General features: G+C 39.6%; 1 pseudogene; it reads left to right on the forward strand.

Moving 5' to 3' along the window:
* The first annotated feature begins 909 nt into the window (after window positions 1–909).
* Window positions 910–21,329, forward strand: part of LOC139127383 (large ribosomal subunit protein mL37-like) — a 33,943-nt pseudogene continuing 13,523 nt past the window's right edge.

Genomic DNA, 21,329 nt, shown 5'->3' on the forward strand with positions numbered 1-21,329 from the left:
AGTTTTGATCACAAGAAATCGCAACACTGAAAAACTTCGCCGGGCGCGGCGCGGTCTAGCACACTAAAGTCGATATTTAAAGTACGGTTGAACATGTTTTACACTGTGACTTGGTACAGTCTCTCTTTCCCTAAAGCGATTAATATCTTAAAAGTTCAAAGTTTATGCAGCTTTGAGGTAGCGTACTTGTATTTTATCCGCGCACCTAGGATGTGACCCGTTCGTTTAGAGCTTCTTAGAAGAATTGAGTGTCTTCAAAAACAAAACAAAAACAAAAACAAACAAACCAACAAACCAAAAAACAAAAAACAGAGATGTAATTATTTTCCGTACTGAAATATAAATTGTACTCTCGGTAGAAGGCTTAAATTACTAGGTGTACCCGATATCACTTACTTCACTGTGCATGGATTAAAGTTGAAGAGGAAACTCATTATTCTAAGGATTTGGCACCTCGATCGCTTCCTGTGGTTTCATACTCACGGATCAACTATGTAAAAGGATTGGGTGTTCGATATTGTATCAAACGGGATTAACTTTTGGGTTTGTCTAGTGCATTACAGGAAAGTTTTGCTGACATATAAGGATTAGAAAAGCAACGCCTGGGCAGTAATATTCAGATAGCAACTTCTGTATCAGCTTAAAATGTGGTCTTTGTATTATTAAAGTCAAGTTTAAATTTTTTGTTCTTGGATAAGTTTCGATGGCGCTGAAGTTATTGGACTTTTTGTCTTTTTTATTTTTGTCTTTTTTTGTTTCTTTTTATCAATTACTTTTGCTAATGAGATTCGATTCAGAATGTGAAACTTATCGCTGAGCCCTCATACAGGTCAGGCCTACCTCATGAGCATCCTATGAGGGCGCCATCTTCTGTTCGGGCCTTGGGTCAGGGGTCATTCTTTCAAATGTCTGCGCCCATGTGAGCAACTCCTCGCCAGTTTGGTACTTGCAAACACAAATACTTGACACGTCGCTTCGCGAAGCGACGTGTCAAGTGCCTGTACCTGCAAACATGTGAGGTAACGTAACTTTTAATCGACTATCCTCTGCCCAGGTTTTAGATTTTCAACGAAATTCCTGAGATGATTATGACTTCATTTTGCTTTTGTAAAATAAGAGAAGCCCAGGCCTCGTTGATTAGATGTAAAGGCGCAGTCTAGTTTAGCCTGTCATGGACCCACAGCTAGGCAAATGTACCCTGCGTACGATGCTGTGTGTTCCCGGCGCTGCATGGCCTGGTGGGGCCGTACAACGCTGGGAACACACCGCATGGTACGCAGGGCTGGACCGAATGGTATCTGTACGCTACTACCGGTATATCGGCATGACAGGGCAGTGTGTCACTATGTATGGGCCTCTGGCGTCCAGCATATAGCACAGGGCACAGAAATCAGTCCCTTGGGGTGGGAGAGGGGTGGGGAGGGATTTTTTGTGCAACGGTTTACTTTATTTGATTTTAATATGTAACAGGTCTGACCTGAGAGCGAGCGCAGCGTAGGGTATATGATACTATATCGTCATTGATGTTTTCAGGCAATTCTTGACCGTGGAGTGACGTCACTTTCACCTCACGCACGCGAGTGAGGTGAATTGGGATTTTACTATACAGGACAGTGAACAATGCAAAAATTATGTGACAAAGGACAGAACTTAGTGTTTATCATTGACATAATGTTGAAACTTTGAATACTGGTGTAAAGGTTGAAAAATCCACACTTCAATATTTTGTTCTCACTTCAGTGTGACGCAAAAATGAAGTAAAAAACCGCAAGTTCCCGGATGTCCGCGGTCAAGAATAGCACGCTAATTTCTGTGTTTGATGCATGATGCATATTTTGGTTGAATTGCTGTCTTTTCTAGAATAACATTTATATATTATTATAGCAATTTAATTCGGAAATGCCAAGTTCACTAACGAAAATTATTTAAAACTGGTAAATTATATGATTCCGATCAGTTTATTGTAACAGGGGCGGGAACTGAGGCAGTCTAATATAAAACACGTACTTTGTATTCCCGTCAGTAGCTCTCAGCACACGATTTTTAATTCTCGCATGAGTTGACCGTTCATTCTCACGAGAGTTGGCTTGTTTCAAAATGGCGGCGCACTGTGATGACCGAACCGGGCTTTCAAATGTGATCGAAAATAGTCATTTTGAACCAAATTTCACACTTTCTTTGAAACAGAGAGATTCTTTTGTCGGAAATACACATTGTCGAGTAGGATTTGTGGTAGATGATAACTTTAATTTCACGCAATCTGTGTAAAAGTATTTAAAATGGCCGCCTCCATGGAAGTGCTCTCTTTTCAAACTCGTAGGTATATAGAGATTCCATTCTAAATTTTGTGTACACGCGTTAGTCTTAATGGTCGCTTCACGAGCAGCCTTCGGCCGCTCTCGCTGCACTCGCTATTAATTTTGACTGTGGTATTTCAAATAAAGATTTCGACTCCACAACGCCTGACTGCTTTATATATTACCGACAAGTTATTGTAAATAGTAAAATAAATTTTAATGCGCGTGGGACGGCTGTGGTGTTGACTCAATCAATTAATCCACTGATACGAACAACGGATTAGCAAGTTGGCAATGTTTTCGGAGCAATTACAGTGATTTATACACAGATTTGGGAGGAGATATGGACTTGTAGTAATAAAGAAAGCAGTCAGACGGTTTGGAATCGAAATCTTTATTTGAAATACCACAATCAAAATTAATAAAATCAAATAAAGTAAACCGTTGCACAAAAAACCATCCCTCCCCACCCCTCTCCCATCCCAGGGGACTGATTTCTGTGCCCTGTGCAATAGCCGGTAACACACAGCCCTGCCAGGCAAAATCAGCCTACTGTACGCTCCAAATCCAAGCGCCGGTGGGCCATGGACTCCTGCTTGCTACAGTTTTGTAGCCCACAGCTTTCCATGACGGTTGTGTGTGCTTTTAGCATTTCCCAACACACAAAATCGCTGAGGATATTGTGGACCATGGAACTGTAACAAGGCAATTTCTTGGCAACAATAAAAGAACCCAAATTACGTACATACTCTGACCATCTAGTAGCTGCAAAATTGTTGCTCTACGTTGCTCTACGGCGTTACGTACAACCTTCCACTACAGCCCTGCTGACTGTCATAGACAATATTCTCAATTTGTACCCCCCACAAAAAACTACTTTTCTAACTACTTTCGGCTGAAATGAACTCAATTCTGATCTATGCCTACCCGAATAACTAATCCTCTCGCAATCTGCAAACAAATTTGCGGTCGTGACGTCCCAAACCGTAAGTTTTCCAGCGAAGCACAGTTAAGGGCCCACTGGGCAGCCAACATGTGTATCTTGTATGAACCACAGTCCCTCTGTGCATGAACGTATCTTATGGCGAGCTAATGGTTTGGGTTGTCACAAGAGCAAATATTTTCTGCAGGACTCTGCGAGCGGTTGAGTTATTCGGATAGGCATAGATCGGAATTGAGTTTATTTCAGCCAAAAGTAGTTAGAAACGTAATTTTTTGTATGCATTCCTCTGGTTTTGTCTATGGCAGTCAGCAGGGGGCTGTGATGGAAGGCTGTATAATGCCGTGAACATACAGCATCATATGCAAGGCTACCATCTTGCCAAGTGTCCACCCTTGTGAGATACCATGGCTAGGTAGAGCAGGCACTTTTTAAATACTATTATCATATACCCATGCCCATATTGCTACATCCTAGTGACGTTCACCGTAAAATATCAGCCGTGATATTTCACGGTAAACGTTGAGATATGCACGATGAACGTCATCAGTTTTAGAGTTTTCCCGAACTACATTAGCAGTTTGTTGGTAAACAACGTAAACAACAAAATGGCTGCCGCTCCCTGCCTGCGAAGCGATGTCGCCGACGTAAAAACTTGAAGGGCTTCGAGGAACACGGGTATTTCTGGTTGCAAAATACGGAAATATCATGTTGAGTCTTGAAATGTTTTCCCATGGTATTTTTTTGGTCAAGTTCTAGCAAACATTCTGCCGTTCGCACGGCGCCGGCACTGTGCACGGTCTCCACCGAACAGGTAGTGAGCGCGTGGCGTGACAGCGATGTCGCGCGCGCGACGACTGTTGACATGGCAACTCTAAGGGTAAACTAACAAAATTGCGTCCCCTCTCGGCGCGAGCTCCGTGCCGTACGACGATCGAAATCAGGATAGATTTAAAGCTGAGCAGTTTTTGATTGGATACAGTTGTACTAGCATATTGCACCTTAAAATGTCCCTTCTGTATGACGATTTTTGTATCCCGGTGTCTTTCTTCTTGGTTTCATTGAGATATGGACGACTTGCAGCTATGTTGCGCGTGATGGTGACATCTTCGTCGTATACTTTATGAATGTAGGCTGTTCACATAAACATTCTGATATTTATGCGCAAGGCGTAATAAAGTAAAGCCTCAAATTAAAGATTTTTCGTTCTATTAGTAAAAATTCCCTAAAATTATGGGCATGGGTATATGATAAATCGGTTATTACCCAATATCGCCTGTTCCTTGTGTCGTATCAGCATTCGTGTCATTTGTGCTGCGTCAGACACTCGACTTCGTCTCGTATTCAGTAGTAGTATTCAGATATATGCTAAGATGATACTCCCAGCCTGTGAGGGTAGTGGGGACAAATTCATGTATGAATGAAGGAAAATCTTCTCTAATATGCATACATCAAAATAGCCACCTTTTGATAAACCTGCCATTTGTTGTGATCTTTTGCCAGAAAAGTAAGCAAATGAAGCCCACAGGACTAATGACAAAAAAATGTTCGCATCTAACTGTTACTCGACCTCAAGTTTGATCTAGTGAGACAGATTGTGTTTATGGCAATCAGTCCATGGTTAGACTGTAGAAGAAACACCAAAAATATAGAATAGACAAGGGATTATGAATACCGAGAGTCTTGTCCTTTCTGTGACCTACAGTATGTTGCTAAGCAATGTTGTGTAAACTACTGCATATATATCATAGAGACAAATCATTGTTTCAAATTGAAGACATGATGGCACAATGATCAAAAGAAACGTTCAATTGTTCTTCACTTCTGCTTTTGTAGAAGCACATTTTGCTTAATTTCACTGCATCAGGTAACTCTATTCGGTCACACAGGGAGAGGAAAGGGAAGTACCTCTGTGGCACTGGTTAAGCCCACTAAGCTATCATATGTTAACCACTCAAATACAAAAATATGATAGCTGTAAGAAATTCCTCATTTTCAGATTAATTCATTGCCAAGTTCAACTTTATCATCCACATGACTGTACTGTATGACTTGAACAACTTCTGTTTGTGTGATTACTCATGAGTATTCACAAATTTAAAAACAAATATGGCATCAATCTACATTGTACCCATTGTTGACAAATTTAAGGTTCCAAGACAAGAATTAACCATTTTAAACTAACAATTCTCTAGTGTTTAATAAGCTCAAAACCCCTGTAAATTGTATATTTTCAGAAAGCCTAGATATAGGGTAACATTTTGGTTACCATAGTGTCACCATTGTTTACATAACTATCACGTGACAGGTAATTTACATAACCTTTCAAAAATCGGTTTTCCCTATGTTTTGTTTCAATGCTTTGAGATATGTGGCTGAAATTCATGTGAGTGCAAGCTATCCAACAGGTCTTCAAAACTGTGTCTCAGAATTTTTTTAAACCTCCTTAAACAGTTTTTATGCCAGAAAAACTTCCAGAGCAGTGAATTTTACCATAGTTGATTTCTTTAAAATTGTGCTCCAAAAACACTAAGCAAGGTATAAAAAATCTGAGACACACTTTGAAAGAGCATTGTGACAGCTTGCATTCCAGCAAGTTTGAGTCAGATATTTTGAAGTACTGAGACAAAACATAGGGAAAACCGACTTTTGAAAGGTTATGCTAATTATCTTGTCACGTGATAGTTATGTAAACAATGGTGACACTGTGGTTACCAAATGTTCCCATATATGTAGGCTTTCAGAAAATGTATACTTTACTGGTGTTCTGAGTTTATTAACCGTTAGAGGATTGTTGATTAAAAAGGTCACATTTCTTGTCTTGGAACCTTAAAAGTCTGTAAGCAACACCTTGTCTAGGTATCGCCTCTTTTGCACGATTAAATTTGCATATTAAAACTAAACCACATTGACTCAATTCATAGTCCAGTCTTATTTTGGCTGCTAATTTGCCTTTGCATCAGATATTTTCCTAATTGTCTTATTCCTCGTCATCCCCACGCTGATGAATAGAAAAATCCAGGGTCTGTTCTATTTTTGTGGAGTGCTGGTGGTTCTTCCTACCATGACATATCCTTTGGGGTATGTCTATATTCACTCATCACACAAACATCTTCAGATGAGCAATCGTTAATACTTAGACACAGGTCAAGTATATTTCAGGTGCCCATTTCGTCAATGCAGTATGGTGTTGAGAATCCTAAAATATAACTACAGATAGTATTTTTAAAGAAGCTATCAAGTATCTTCACAATTTTTCAAAAAAATTTTAGCTGGCATGAAGACCTCCTGGAGTTTACATTGTCTTTGTATATATTCACACAAAACTGGCAGTTCAGTTACACCAAATGTAGCTGTACAGCCATGTAGGTGCTTCCTGTGTCAATTACCCCGGTTGAAGTCTGTGTAGCTCTGCAGATAGAGCTTTACCTTCCCTGAAGTTCAGGGCTTGCTCAAGGGTCTGAGAATTTAAAAGGTTGTGGAAATTTTAGAAAATGAAGTTTTGACTTTTGCCAGCAAGTAGGTGTTTGTGAAACTGTGTGAAGACATTCATACACCGGTGTTAAGTGGCATATTTTATTGTACATTGAACTGTGTCAAGCCATGTCAAGCCAAGCCAAACAGATGCTCATACAAGAGTGAAAGTCCAGCCTTGTCACAGGCCTGTGTACACAGTAATGTCTTTGCAGCACTGTATACTTACTGTACCTGTACTGTATCAGCACTCTACAGCCCTGTGCTGTGTTGGCAGACGCAGGCGTGTGACACAAATTTTTGACGGGAAACACACTGTCTGTTACAGGAGTGGACATGTTTTTGCTGTTTATTTGAAAATTTAACAAGCATGGCACTCTTTACACCATACGGATAGTGAACTTTGTTACCATTGCATGCTATTTACACTACAGAAGTGATTTACTGTTTTATGCTTTACATAAATACTGTGAGAGTATGGTGTGTTCAATTTCACATTCATTGTGCATAGATGGCCTATTGAAATAATAATGCTTATCATTGTTACAGGACTAAAGATTTACAAAGAAAAGGGAAAAAATGGAAAGCTGTCACAGACTTGGGATGCTGTTGAGGATACCAGAAATCCGCAGGATACAACTACGTCACTATAAACCTGCGAAACTAGAAGAAATTAAAACACGGAGGAAACGCAATCCAAGTGTTTCAGTTCTCAATGCAAGGTTAGTATGCAACATTGTGAAGTGAATTTTCTTGTAGTAAATATGTATTCTCTTGAAAAAATTCTCTGATCAAATTTTAGAGACCTCAACTGAAACAGCTGTGCTGTGAAGGGGGCACTGGCTCTATGAAGCTTAATGGCCTTGAAAACAGTGCCATCAGTGGTCATACCGGGTACTGTCATTTCTTTTGTTGTGTACATGCACGAATGTATTCATTACATTCATTGAAGCACACTAACATTGATGGAAAGTGCAGAAGGGGTAGATCTCTTACGAAAGGCAAGCTTCATAATAAATTGACTGACAGATTGTGAACGTATCCTACAACAGAGCTGCCAGTTTACAAATGTAGGTCCCGATATCATTCAAACTGTCACACCTGATTATGAATTTTCCCTTCAGGATTATAGGAGTTGAGCAAAAACATGAGCCAGTGGAGGTCCATGATTTTAGGAAGAAGGTGAAAAAGCCGATAGAGGAGCATGTCTTGTACAAAGAAGAGGCATGTTACTTCTTCCAGCAGAGAACCAGACTACTGGAGGGTGTCAAGCAAGCATTGTATCTATCCAAGTCTAAAATGATGGCAGAAGAGGTAGGAATAACATCAGACACTGGTGGGTTAGAGATTGTCATTAAAAAATGGACATTACAGACTTTACAAAGTCCTTTATTAGTCCCCACGGACGCAGTCTGGCGGGGACTTATAGATTGGGTCCCGTCCATCTGTCCGTCCGTCCATCTGTCAGCAGCCGTTTCTCTGTCACCCCTGTGCCGATTTTTTTCAAAATGTGTGCAAGGATAAAGTACTGTGGCATACAAATGTATGTCAATTTATTTTGCGATACGATCCAATATGGCTGCCAGACGGCCATTTTGTTGCAAATTTTTCATGCATTTGAACCATAACTCAATTATCTTGGAAACCAGTTTCATTCAATGTTGGTACACAGGTAAAGTACAATCATGGCATATGTATGCACGTCAATTTATCTTCTGATACGATCCAATATGGCCCCCAGGCGGCCATTTTGTTGCGATTTTTACCTTCTCGTGTCTATTTATAGACAGAGAAGGTATTAGAGTTGAAAACCAGTATGCTGGTGTCAACTACTTCCGTCTGTCAATACTTCCGTCTGTCAGATCCGTTGACGTTATGCCATTGTGATGGGTCATATCATAAACTGGTGGGGTGTTCATGGTCAGGTTGAGGTGTAGGAGAACGATTTTGAGCTGTGACAAAATCAAAAGGGACTTAGCGGCATAGCCACAGTGTTACATGTAAGCATTTCTCGAAGGTTCTTAGTTGACTACGATCTATTACAGTCTACTGAGCTGACGTTAGGGGTACTCACTTTGTGTTTGCTCACCCTATGTGCGCTAGTGTTTGGTACTGAGTTGCGTGGATATCCCCTCATGGCCTCACGTGATATGGACCTGTTGCATAATCTGCAGATGATCATATGCCTCTGAGTCTGAAAACGGTCATTGTGTAAGCCTGTCGGCATTTTCCTTGCATTTTTTCTCATTTAATTTTGCAAAATATCGGCGAGTACCTCAATATTTCAAGATAACTCTTTCTTCCCAATCGTTTCCTGAGTTTCAGAGTCATATGAACGAAAATGAGTGAAAGTTTTAGACAGGAAAATCGGACGTCGGCCATGTTCAATGTTTACAGTACAATCAGAAGTGTATGTGGAGGAAATAACTAACAAACACTATTCATGATGCCCGCCCTCTAGAGGCAGACCTTCCTATATGAAGTACAACATTTGATGCTTGTGGAAAGCTTGACCACACAAAGGAGCATTTTAACTTTTAGTAAATGACAAATGAATAAGAAGCTATTCTGAAAATGTCAAATACTGAGAAAAAATGCGCAAATATTCAAAATAAACAGGTTAACTGACTGGTCAGCTATAAAAAACAATGAAAATGTTTATGATCAAAAGTTTTTGAGATGCGCACATTTTTTACAGAACATTATTAACATTATAAATATAAGACCAAACTATTTTTCAGGGATGGGACAGGTTGGAAATGAGGGGTGAGAGACAAAGGCACTCCTATTGCTGCATGTGGATGCAGCCACACCATTTCATTTACAGCATACTTATTCACTGTGTTGTGTTCAAGTTCCATATTGTACTGACTGTCATACAAGGATAACATAAGCAAATCAAATCAAATTAGAAAAGAATCAATGCTGTTGTGTGGATTTTGCTGAACATGGCTGATTATAATATTTCGCCCTACATATTTGGTATCCAGCAAAGGCATATTTTGATGTAAAGTCAAAATTAACGCTACATTGCTGACAATATATGTTACCGTTTCTGCATGAACTTTTCTTTTTTAAATTATAGAAAGTACTTCGAACAGATTAACAATTATCGTGATGTCAACCCATGATTTTACATCACAAAGACTGTAATTCTGCCAATTTTTTTTTATTTTTCAGTCATTTTATAAATTTTGCACTGCACAAGATGATTGAACAAATTGCAATGTTTGAATTTGTAAACTCAAAGAATAAAAATCCTTTGGTCACAGATTAAATTATTTTTTGAAAAGAAATTTACTCTTAAACACTTTTAGCATATATTCTTTACACGGTCATGTATTTCAAGGAAAATATGCCTATTAAAAACAGTAATTTCTTCACTTTCAATTTCTTTTGAATACTATGACAATTATCAGCCATGAGGTTTTACAAACACAAGACCAGATAAGCGTTTTTCATCATTTCCACAGGACTCTTTGGAATATCCCTTAAAAACAGTTAAAGTGACTTAAAATGATCACTTGGTATACATTTAATTTACAGATGCCAGGTTGTGTATTTCACATGCACTCAGGTCAGTAGGGAAGTGCGTCATTACTATTTGGGACTGTTAATTCTTATTTCTGAATTATTTAACTTTTTTCCACATTGAACTATCTTTAGGCAGTTTATACTGTAGCTTAGAATTTTTTTCGATTGATGTATATAATCATCTTTTGGGTTCTTTGGGTCCATATCCACCTCATGCCCCTACATCATCAACTATTTACCAATAACTCCATGCCAACAACCAATTACCTGACCTGGCCACACATTAGAGAAGGTACAGCATCATTGACGGTATTTTTTATAGTTTTGAATCATAACTCAACTATCCCTAAACTGATTTCACTCAGTGTTGGTACACATACAGGTATAGAAATACTTTTTTATTTCTTGTGGCAAAAGTTTGCCACCCGATATGAAATCTGGTGGCAATTATGAAAAATCTGGTGGCAGTTTAACACATTATGTGATCGGTATAATACAACATTTTGTCATTGCCACATACTCATTCTAATTTATAAATTCTTGAAAATATGGTGAGTACACGTCACAAAAAGTCAACCCAAACTGCATGCCTCGAAAAAAATTTTCAAACTTACTAACCGTGGGACACGTGAATTTCATTTTTACTTGCCCGAGAGGAAAAAGTACTTGCCCTAAATTTCTAATAACTGTACCAGTAATTTGTAACAGAGAGCAAGAGTTTGGCCATATGAAGTGAATTCAAAGAGGAAAAAACAGATTCAAACAAGAACTACATCTTGTTAAAATGAAGGACTATTACCAAATCTGAAATGTCCCAGAAGAAATGTGAGAATACTTTAGTCTTTTCTGTAGATTTTGGCCAGTTAGAAAACATCTTTGAATTTCGAATTTTTCCACAACCTAGTCCAAATTAAAATCTTTGCATAAGAGTTATAAGATTGTGTGATTTACAATGTGCATGGCTGGCTGCTGCTCTTTATTATCAAGCTGAGATCACAAACAACTGCTCTGCTAGTGTTTATCTACCAATGCATATGCACATGTACATCTGCAACTCTTTTACCTGTTTACATGTTTGCTCACTGAGCACAGCAGTCTTTCAAAGTTTATGTATTCGTCAAGAGAGCAGATTCAAGTTTCGTTTTCGTTACTCTTCAGTGCAGATTTGTTTTCTGTAAGTGAGAGCCGATCCCTAAAAACCAAGGTCACGTAATTTGAAACTGTCTGCATCTCACGCACTACGTAGCTGCAATATGTGGCCTCCTTGGTCGACTTAGCTGTGGGTCCATAGCTGTGGTGTTTTCGGACGGTATTCCTGCCTTTTACGGGCTGGTTTTGACTTTTGTGGTGGCGGGGTTTAAAATCTTAAAAAGTCAAAACCAGCCCGTAAAAGGCAGGAATCCCGTCCGAAAACACCACAGCTATGGACCCACAGCTATGGTCGACTGGGGTCAGAGCCTGTCTCGACTACGATGTAAACTTGTACTTTTCATCTGGGTGTTGATTTACGTTGAACAGTAAGCATTGCCGAGATCTATGGCTTTGAATAAGTTTACATCCATTTACAAAGCACATGGTGCAATTACACTATCGCGTGAAGCGATCGACTGTCATTCAACTCATACGCTTGCACAAAGAGAATGGCAACCACTGTCAAGAGCATACCACTTTACGGTACACATACAAAACAGTGAGTTCACTCCGGGTCGTCGGAGAGAACATGTCGCAAAACTCTATTTTTACGACTTTTTGTGTTTTACAACAGCAAGAACGATTATTTTGCGATGTCGGGCGGATTTTCAAGGGTTTTCAGAAAACACTTCTGAGAGTTGAAGGACTTACAATGATTGTAGACGTGTACAGACCTAATGAAATACGTTTTCAAGCTTGAATTGTCCAGACTCAGCTTAGTTAATTCAACCGCTGGTGGACTTGCCCGTCGGACGGGAAGCATATTGATTAATAATTGCCCGACCGCAAAATTCACTAGCAACGGGCGTCGGGCGATAGGAAGTTTTGAGCCTGTACTGGCTAATGAATTGCAAGTATTTATTATTATTTAATTCACGCATGCTGCACTTGGCTTTGTTTTCAAAATGTCACAACATGCTTTTATCTTGTGCCCTATGACTGCATTATGCGGCTATCACAGAGAACAACAACATGTCAAGTGTACAAAAGCTGCTGTCATCGATATGGAGATTAGCCAATCACAAGTTTGGATTCACGCTATGTTTTCATTCATGCCAAAATGTCGCAATTAGTTTTTTTTTTGCTAATGAGTTTTTTTCCGCCGTCCGACAACGCGTGTTCCTTTAGTGTTCCTTCATTCAAGCTGTAGGATCGATGACATGATGACCCAAAATTTAGTGGCAGAAAAATACCACCAGAAAAAAAATTTTGGTGGCAGATTGACAGTTTTTGGTGGCAAATGCCACCATTGCCACCGATTATTTCGAACACTGACATATTAAGTACTGTACTATGGCATATATATGCATGCCAATTTATTTTGCGATACGATCCAAAATGGCTGCCAGGTAGCCATTTTGTTGCAATTTTTTAATGTTTTTGAACCATAACTCAACTATCCCTGAACAGATTTCTTTCAAACTTGGCACACAGACATTGTATTGTAGTGTGCATGTGCATGTCAATTAATGGTGCGATGCGATCCAGTTTATAAATGCAACTATTGATCTTGCCATGGAAAACACCAACAGCCATAACTTTACTCTCCCAAGTACACAAACATGACCCCCCCCCCCCACCACAGACAACTATCATGTGATTTCCCAACATTTAACAAATTCACTCCTCTTCCCTGTACTGAAGCTACGAAGCATGTAGTTCAATCACCGTAATTCAACCACCAAAATCAAGCAGGGACTGTGTCATCTGTAATGACTTGTTTGTTGTTGTCCTGAGAACCAGATTCTGATTAAAGGGCAGTGGTCGTCGCGCTGCGTATGCTCGTGAGGGGGTCCCCCTTGTAAACATATCCAAGGCCGCCACACTAAGTTACGGGCTGACTACAATAGTTGCAATATTGCCACTTGTTAAAGTGGCGGCCGGTCTGTCCCAAGTATTCTCACTTACCAAAGCTAACACACAATAACAGGTCAATTAATCTGAGTTAAATATCTGCTGAATACACGCTGTATTTAGATCACATTTGATCATGATTTTCTTGAATTGGGATCGGCTACTGTTATCGCTCGAGCATACTTGAAAACACTCACCTGTACATGTGTTACAGTAATACGCCAACACACTATCAAATGACCGGGCTCTAGTCCATGACATCGCTGGCAAAGACGAGAGCTTTATTTCAAAGGCCCAACAGGAGTGCAGTCAACAATTACAGGGCTCGAAATTAGCGGTGGTCTTGCGTCAAATGACCACCATTTTTCCAAGCTTGACCTCCAAATTCTGTAACTGGTGGTCATTTTGACCACCATGAAAAGAATGTAGTATTTCAGCGGTTGCCGGTTTGTCTGATGGCTCGCCTACCACTCGCGCAAATCAAATTCCGCGAGAGCGATTAGCCGCTCGCGCCACGGCTGGGACCCAAGTTTTTGAGACCAAAGGCACACGTCACGTTGTATCCAAAAATGCAAAATGTAACATACTCTAATCTCCTCCGATCGACGCCCGAGGCACAGTGTAGCGAATAAAACTATGCTTTCAATATTCAGTTCATTTAACATAAATTACGTTCTCGGGAAGCATTGAATGGATTGATTTAGGTGCAACAATGTGATACAGTATTACAATAGCACTGTACTTGTCTAGCGATAGCGTATCGGCATCGGGCCTGTACACTTCAATAGCACCACTACGGTTCGGAATTTACACGTATACAAACAAATGTACAAAGTACAGCCCTTCATTCTTACAAATTCTAACCAACTCCGTTTTCTTGGCGCTATATTCTTTCTCAGTGTTTAAAACATAAACGGTTATCCTGCCGCAGCAAGATTTCATAGGAAAAATACTACGCTATCGAGATCGAACGTGGAGAAAATGTCTATGACATGATGAATGGCATTACACGTCGCAACTCGCGGAAACAAACGCGTAATCTCTGATTAAACAGTTTAGCCTGAGCGACTGCTAGGTCTCTTGGTCCTTTGAAAGCTTAAAATAATTAAATTGACTCTGAAAAGTTGGACAGATACCCGATAATTCTGAAAAAAAAGATCGCGAAACGATCATGAGTTCATTCTACCGTAAAACTTTGAAAGACGTAAATTTTTGCGACATTTTGGCGCACAGCGCATAGGAGTTCTGTGTGACTGTCGTAAAATGGTACCTATTGAAACAATTGGCAGCCCTCGGCCCTCTTCGCCTTCGAGTGTACACACCGCGGATCGTGTACCTCGACGTGCCTATTATGATAAATTCGTCTTGTTTTGTGGAATGTAAACTTGTGATCATTTCGATATATTGCGGTAACAATCGGCCAAGTTAACTTTGGTTGAAGACCAACGTCGAGCATGCAGGATATTTCAGTGTTTCAACGGGCCGCAAACGTACACAAATGAAATATAACTTGACTGTGGACTGCTGGTAGCACGATTCAGTGTAAAATCTTGTTCTGTACGCGTACTCCGCGTAGTTCAAACTATGGGGGTAAAGAAATACCTCCATGTTTAATGACAGCACTGTTGTCTTGGTAGGTTTTTGTCTTAATGCCAATATATCTAATGTGCATACCATAAGTCTTATAGTATTTTTAAAAGGCTTGTAAACTTATGAAAAAAATCATGAAAAAGTTACATGTCCTTTTAAAAAGTAGAACTTCATCTATTTGTCCGTGAATGCAACAGAGGCCACATTTCTGCATATTTATTGTTCGAAAAATGTTGAAAGTTAGCCAATATGCTATGAACATTTGGGTGGGAGAACTCTGCTTATCCCATTTAATAGGTATTATTTTTTTATCCACTGTACAGACATGTACATTTTGGGTACAGCTATGTTCAAAGACCCACCATAACATTGACATCTCTTTTCATGAAAACAAAAAGCCTGATAATATGATTCAGTTAAAAAAAATATTGACTACCAGTTGCCTTAAAATGACCACCAAATTTAAAATGTGGTGGTCAAAATGACTACCAGGATAAAATGTTAATTTCGAGCCCTGAATTAAGCAAGTGACCGAAATCTACCGTACGTAGCTCACAGAGCAGTGCCCGCTGCAGCAGCTGCAAGGAGAATGTGTTCCATGGTCTGTGTGAACGTCGATGTCGAGAGATCGGGTATATGGCGCTCCCTGTTCGGCTGTGGAGAATACGACTCCACTACAAAGTTTGCCCCAATGGTGTGGTGCAACCTATAATTCTGAATACAGTTATCAAGTCAAGCGAAGGACCTTTGATTGGTCTTTTTGTGGTGTTATCCCATTTGAATGAGGACTCAGACCCTCCCAACACTCAGGAGGTAAAGTTTGCGTAGCAGCGGTATGCGTACAGTGGGCGTTCGATCGCTGTCATGACTGTTGTACTCACAGGATCTCTCAACACGTCCCTATGTGTAGCCGAGCCATGCAATTTTCCTGCCAAACGCCGCGAAAACCCGCTCGTTTTGTCTATTTTTCCTGTTATTTGACTATTTCTTGCCACGTATTACTAGAAGAAGTTAGCAACTGTGATCAACAGTGGGTCATGAGTCAAGTCTGTCGTGAAGCCGGTACATTGTGGGACCGAATTCTCTTATATTCGTGTACGTCAACGTGGTGACCGTTCTCCCTTATCGATGCAACAGCGTCTCCTGTCTCCTACTCTTACTTGCTGATAATTGTGTGTAATTTTTGTGTGAGGCATTCCACTTGTTGCTGGCCTAAATATATATACAATGTTGATCATTTTACCGATGTTTTATTGCTGTACTCTACATAGCATTGTGTACAACCAACGTGACCGTGCGTGATTAAACCCCATTTGTTTACCGTAACTTAGTGCAGTAATACATACTCAGCGATATAATAGTGTATTGATAGTGTATTGTCTCAATGTTCGTAGCCTTACACGAGTTTATAAATAGAATTACACCACTGAAGTTCGGTTTCCATCTTAATATTTTACTGTCGCATGATCTTGAGTCTTAGAGAGGCATTTACAAATTGAAGGGCCGCTTCCATCTCACTCCTATTGAAGTTGAGAAGGCTTATGTTTACAAAATTTATGTTTATCAACAAAAAATTTGTGCACGCGCAGTGCGAGGACCACCTCCCTTTAAATCAAGAATGGAAACTAGGGGTCTTCATGCAATGTTTATGATTAGAAAACTATATTGATCTTGAAAATGGTAGTTGCACACTGCATTGACCCTGTGAGGAAAATTGTACTATTAATGTCCAAGACAAACTTAATTTACTTCACATATGATTCTAAAAACATTAGTATGAGTTAAGAAAAGTACTGCTAAAAGTACTGCTTGTCCATAAAATATCCCAGAGGATTATTCAATTGCCCTCCCACTTTGAGAAGTGGACTGGTTAATTAAAATCATCAGATTTCCAAATCTTAAAGCTGTAGGATTCTAGGTTTCAAAATCTCATGGATTTGCCCTTCAGAACATTTTCTTTAGAACATCTAGACTAAATCACTTCTTCAAACTCTATCACAAAATGTAGGCTCTGAAGTCGTCCATGATTCATACACTGTATGCCAGGTAAAGAAACCTGATAGCTGTCTTTTGGAAAGAGCTATCGAGTATACTGTTAAAAAAGAGAAGTTCTAAATTGCCTTGTCAAAAAACGTGATAAAACAGGTGTATGCCAATGATCTATTTATGAATGTGTCCCTCATTGACAACACTGCTCTTGTAGTCTTCAATGATGAAAGCAGTGTTCGAAATAATCGGTGGCAATGGTGGCATTGCCACCAAAAACTGTCAATCTGCCACCAAAATTTTTTTCTGGTGGTATTTTTCTGCCACTAAATTTTGGGTCATCATGTCATCGATCCTACGGCTTGAATGAAGGAACACTGAAGGAACACACGTTGTCGGACGGCGGAAAAAACTCATTAGCAAAAAAAACCCCAAACTAATTGCGACATTTTGGCATGAATGAAAACATAGCGTGAATCCAAACTTGTGATTGGCTAATCTCCATATCGATGACAGCAGCTTTTGTACACTTGACATGTTGTTGTTCTCTGTGATAGCCGCATAATGCAGTCATAGGGACAAGATAAAAGCATGTTGTGACATTTTGAAAACAAAGCCAAACTGCAGCATGCGTGATTTAATAATAATAAATACTTGCAATTCATTAGCCAGTACAGGCTCAAAAATTCCTATCGCCTGACGCCCGTTGCTAGTGAATTTTGCGGTCGGGCAATTAAAATCAATATGCTTCCCGTCCGACGGGCAAATCCACCAGCGGTTGAATTAAACTAAGCTCTGGACAATTCAAGCTTGAAAACGTATTTCATTAGGTCTGTACACGTCTACAATCTTGTAAGTCCTTCAACTCTCAGAAGTGTTTTCTGAAAACCCTTGAAAATCCGCCCGACATCGCAAAATAATCGTTCTTGCTGTTGTAAAACACAAAAAGTCGTAAAAATAGAGTTTTGCGACATGTTCTCTCCGACGACACGGAGTGAACTCACTGTTTTGTATGTGTGCCGTAAAGTGGTATGCTCTTGACAGTGGTAGCCATTCTCTTTGTGCAAGCGTATGAGTTGTATGACAGTCGATCGGCTTCACGCGATAGTGTAATTGCACCATGTGCTTTGTAAATGGATGTAAACTTATTCAAAGCCATAGATCTCGGAAATGCTTACTGTTCAACGTAAATCAACACCCAGATGAAAAAGTACAAGTTTACATCGTAGTCGAAACAGGCTCAGTCGACAAGGAGGCCACATATTGCAGCTACGTAGTGCGTGAGATGCAGACAGTTTCAAATTACGTGACCTTGGTTTTTAGGGATCGGCTCTCACTTACAGAAAACAAATCTGCACTGAAGAGTAACGAAAACGAAACTTGAATCTGCTCTCTTGACGAATACATTTATCAATAAACTTTGAAAGACTGCTGTGCTCAGTGAGCAAACATGTAAACAGGTAAAAGAGTTGCAGATGTACATGTGCGTATGCATTGGCAGATAAACACTAGCAGAGCAGTTGTTTGTGATCTCAGCTTGATAATAAAGAGCAGCAGCCAGCCATGCACATTGTAAATCACACAATCTTATTACTCTTATGCAAAGATTTTAATTTGGACTAGGTTGTGGAAAAATTCCAAATTCAAAGATGTTTTCTAGATGGCCAAATCTACAGAAAAGACTAAAGTATTCTCACATTTCTTCTGGGACATTTCAGATTTGGTAATAGTCCTTCATTTTAACAAGATGTAGTTCTTGTTTGAATCTGTTTTTTCCCTCTTTGAATTCACTTCATATGGCCAAACTCTATCTGCTCTCTGTTACAATTACTGGTACAGTTATTAGAAATTTAGGGCAAGTACTTTTTCCTCTCGGGCAAGTAAAAATGAAATTCACGTGTCCCACGGTTAGTAAGTTTGAAAATTTTTTTCGAGGCATGCAGTATGGGTTGACTTTTTGTGACGTGTACTCACCATATTTTCAAGAATTTATAAATTAGAATGAGTATGTGGCAATGACAAAATGTTGTATTATACCGATCACATAATGTGTTAAACTGCCACCAGATTTTTCATAATTGCCACCAGATTTCATATCCGGTGGCAAACTTTTGCCACAAGAAATAAAAAAGTATTTCTATCCCTGTGAAAGGATGTCAGGAAACTCAACAATCACCTTGTCTTGACGATTTGTCCATTATCTGTCAATCTTGAACCCAGCTGTAAATGTTTATTATTTATTGTTTTTCAGATGCCATCAAGGTTACAACATTTGGCAGACACAGTGGAGATACCACACCAGGAAGACGAAGTGTTCAGGTCAATAGAGAAATCACGACTCTTTGATGAAACTGTTCTCAGAAAACCATGGAGACGGAGAAAACGGTGGGCTCCACCAGAGAGATTTAGGTAAGAGTTTCCAGTGTTTAATCATGAAGCCACAATGTAACTATAATTTTGGGCTGTTTCTGAGTAGATCTTTTGTGCCCAAGCTTGTGCTTTTCAATCTGTTCCGTCTACTTCCTGCCGAAGAGTCACTATGTAAACTTTGTGAATTGAGAAAAATATTTTCCAATGTTGTACATGGCTGAACAATTCTATACTGTACATTGCTTCCTCTGTAGGAAGAATCTCTCTTTTTAAGTTGTATTTATATTCACATTACAGCTATACTCAGCTGATGTGTTTCCTGAATCTGTGCGGTCGACTTACACCACAGTATCCCAACCTTCTCCAGAGAGCCATTGTCAATGACTACACACTAGCAGCACCATATCGCAGAGGTAAGACTCTTTGGAGAAATTTCATGGAACCTTTCATCTCAAATATGGTAAACATGCAATAAGTGACATTAAGCATGTTTTCAAGACTTTCAATCTGTATGGACAAACTATACTTTCTTAGTGAGTCGACTCTCTCTTGGAGAAAAAAATGAACCGAAACCGTAGGAAATGCATAGAAAGTTCAAGATAACAGATCTTTCATAAAATCAAACTTTATATTCCCTTGTCTTTCATGTGTTTCAAACAGGCAAAGATCGCATACAGATTGTGGAAGGGTAGGTTCTCTCATTACGTCAAAGCTACCTCTGTGCCACTGGCAACAGATGAAGAAGTCTAGGATACGGCATCGCATCAGTTGGAGTCATTGTACCCCATCGCGCACACTATTGATTTGGCATCATTACATCACTACAGAGATGATCATGTAACAACAGGTAAATTCTATAGTATTATCTTACATTCAGAAAAGTCGGGAATTACAATACATTTGGATCACTATAGATGGGTTTATAATAATTTATTTATGGTTGGAGCACAAGTTTCACAGTACCGGTATGTTTCTTTTTATTGGCACAGCATATGGCAATGTGACAGCTTTTACAATCACATTGTGCAACATAATATTATACATCGCAAATTAAAGAAAATAAAGTTGAATTCTATTTTTTCCCTGCAAACTGTCCATAATATTAGTAGATTGTTAATGTTCCAATATTTTCATCAAATTGTCAGCAAAAATTGCATGACATGTCCTTCCATTTTCAAAGACTAAAATGAAATGAAATGAAATACTTTTCTTCAGCTACTATTCATGATCCGTTTTTCCATTGACAATCCTGCTATCGGAAGGTTCATACGTGTATGTAGACATGGCTATACAGTGGCCATGCACATATTTTTCGGACACAGGAAATGTAGCCACGCTATTAAATTGTACTGTTCCACTGCTGGTATATACATCATTTTTATCACGTGTCTGAAGCACTGCTACAGTGCAGTGTCACACACAGCAGTAAAATTACTGGAGCGCATACAAATCTTTGTTGGCAAAATCTGCACATACTTTAATCACCTAAATCAGCTAAATTACAGGTTGGGACTGTGTCATTTACAATGACTTGTTTACATGTTTTCAGGTTTAGCGGAAGGATACCCCTACCCACATGCACATCTACTACTGGTACTGAACACTGAGGGCTGGCTGCCTGAGCATCTCGATGCCAAATTAATTCTCTTTGCCTTTGGCAACTGTTTAGCTAGAGCTAAGCTACAATACGGTGTCCAGGTAAGAATTAAATGGCTGGGATTGAATGAAACATGAAAAAACAAATTCCATATGACACAACAGAGAACGTTCATGATACAGTGTATTTATTTGCAGCGTTCTTCTTAGAATACAATGAGATTGGCAAGGGCACCATTCTGCTTCGATGTCTGTCTCTCTATGCTCTGATGGCCACCACTACACTCGGTAAGATCGCTGTTGTCTACACTTCCAGCTAAGAGTTGTGTACAAGTGGTCAGTTCATTAGTCCCCACGGACACCGTCCGGGGGGGACTTATAGGTTTGGTCATGTCCGTGCGTGCGTGCGTGCGTGCGTGCGTGCGTCCGTCCGTCCGTCCGTTCACGCAGATATCTCAGACATGCCCAGGTCAATTTCTTTCAAACTTTGCACAAGG

The sequence above is a fragment of the Ptychodera flava genome, unplaced genomic scaffold (genome assembly GCF_041260155.1).
Source record: "Ptychodera flava strain L36383 unplaced genomic scaffold, AS_Pfla_20210202 Scaffold_31__1_contigs__length_3010019_pilon, whole genome shotgun sequence".
In the NCBI taxonomy this organism is placed as follows: Eukaryota; Metazoa; Hemichordata; class Enteropneusta; family Ptychoderidae; genus Ptychodera; species Ptychodera flava.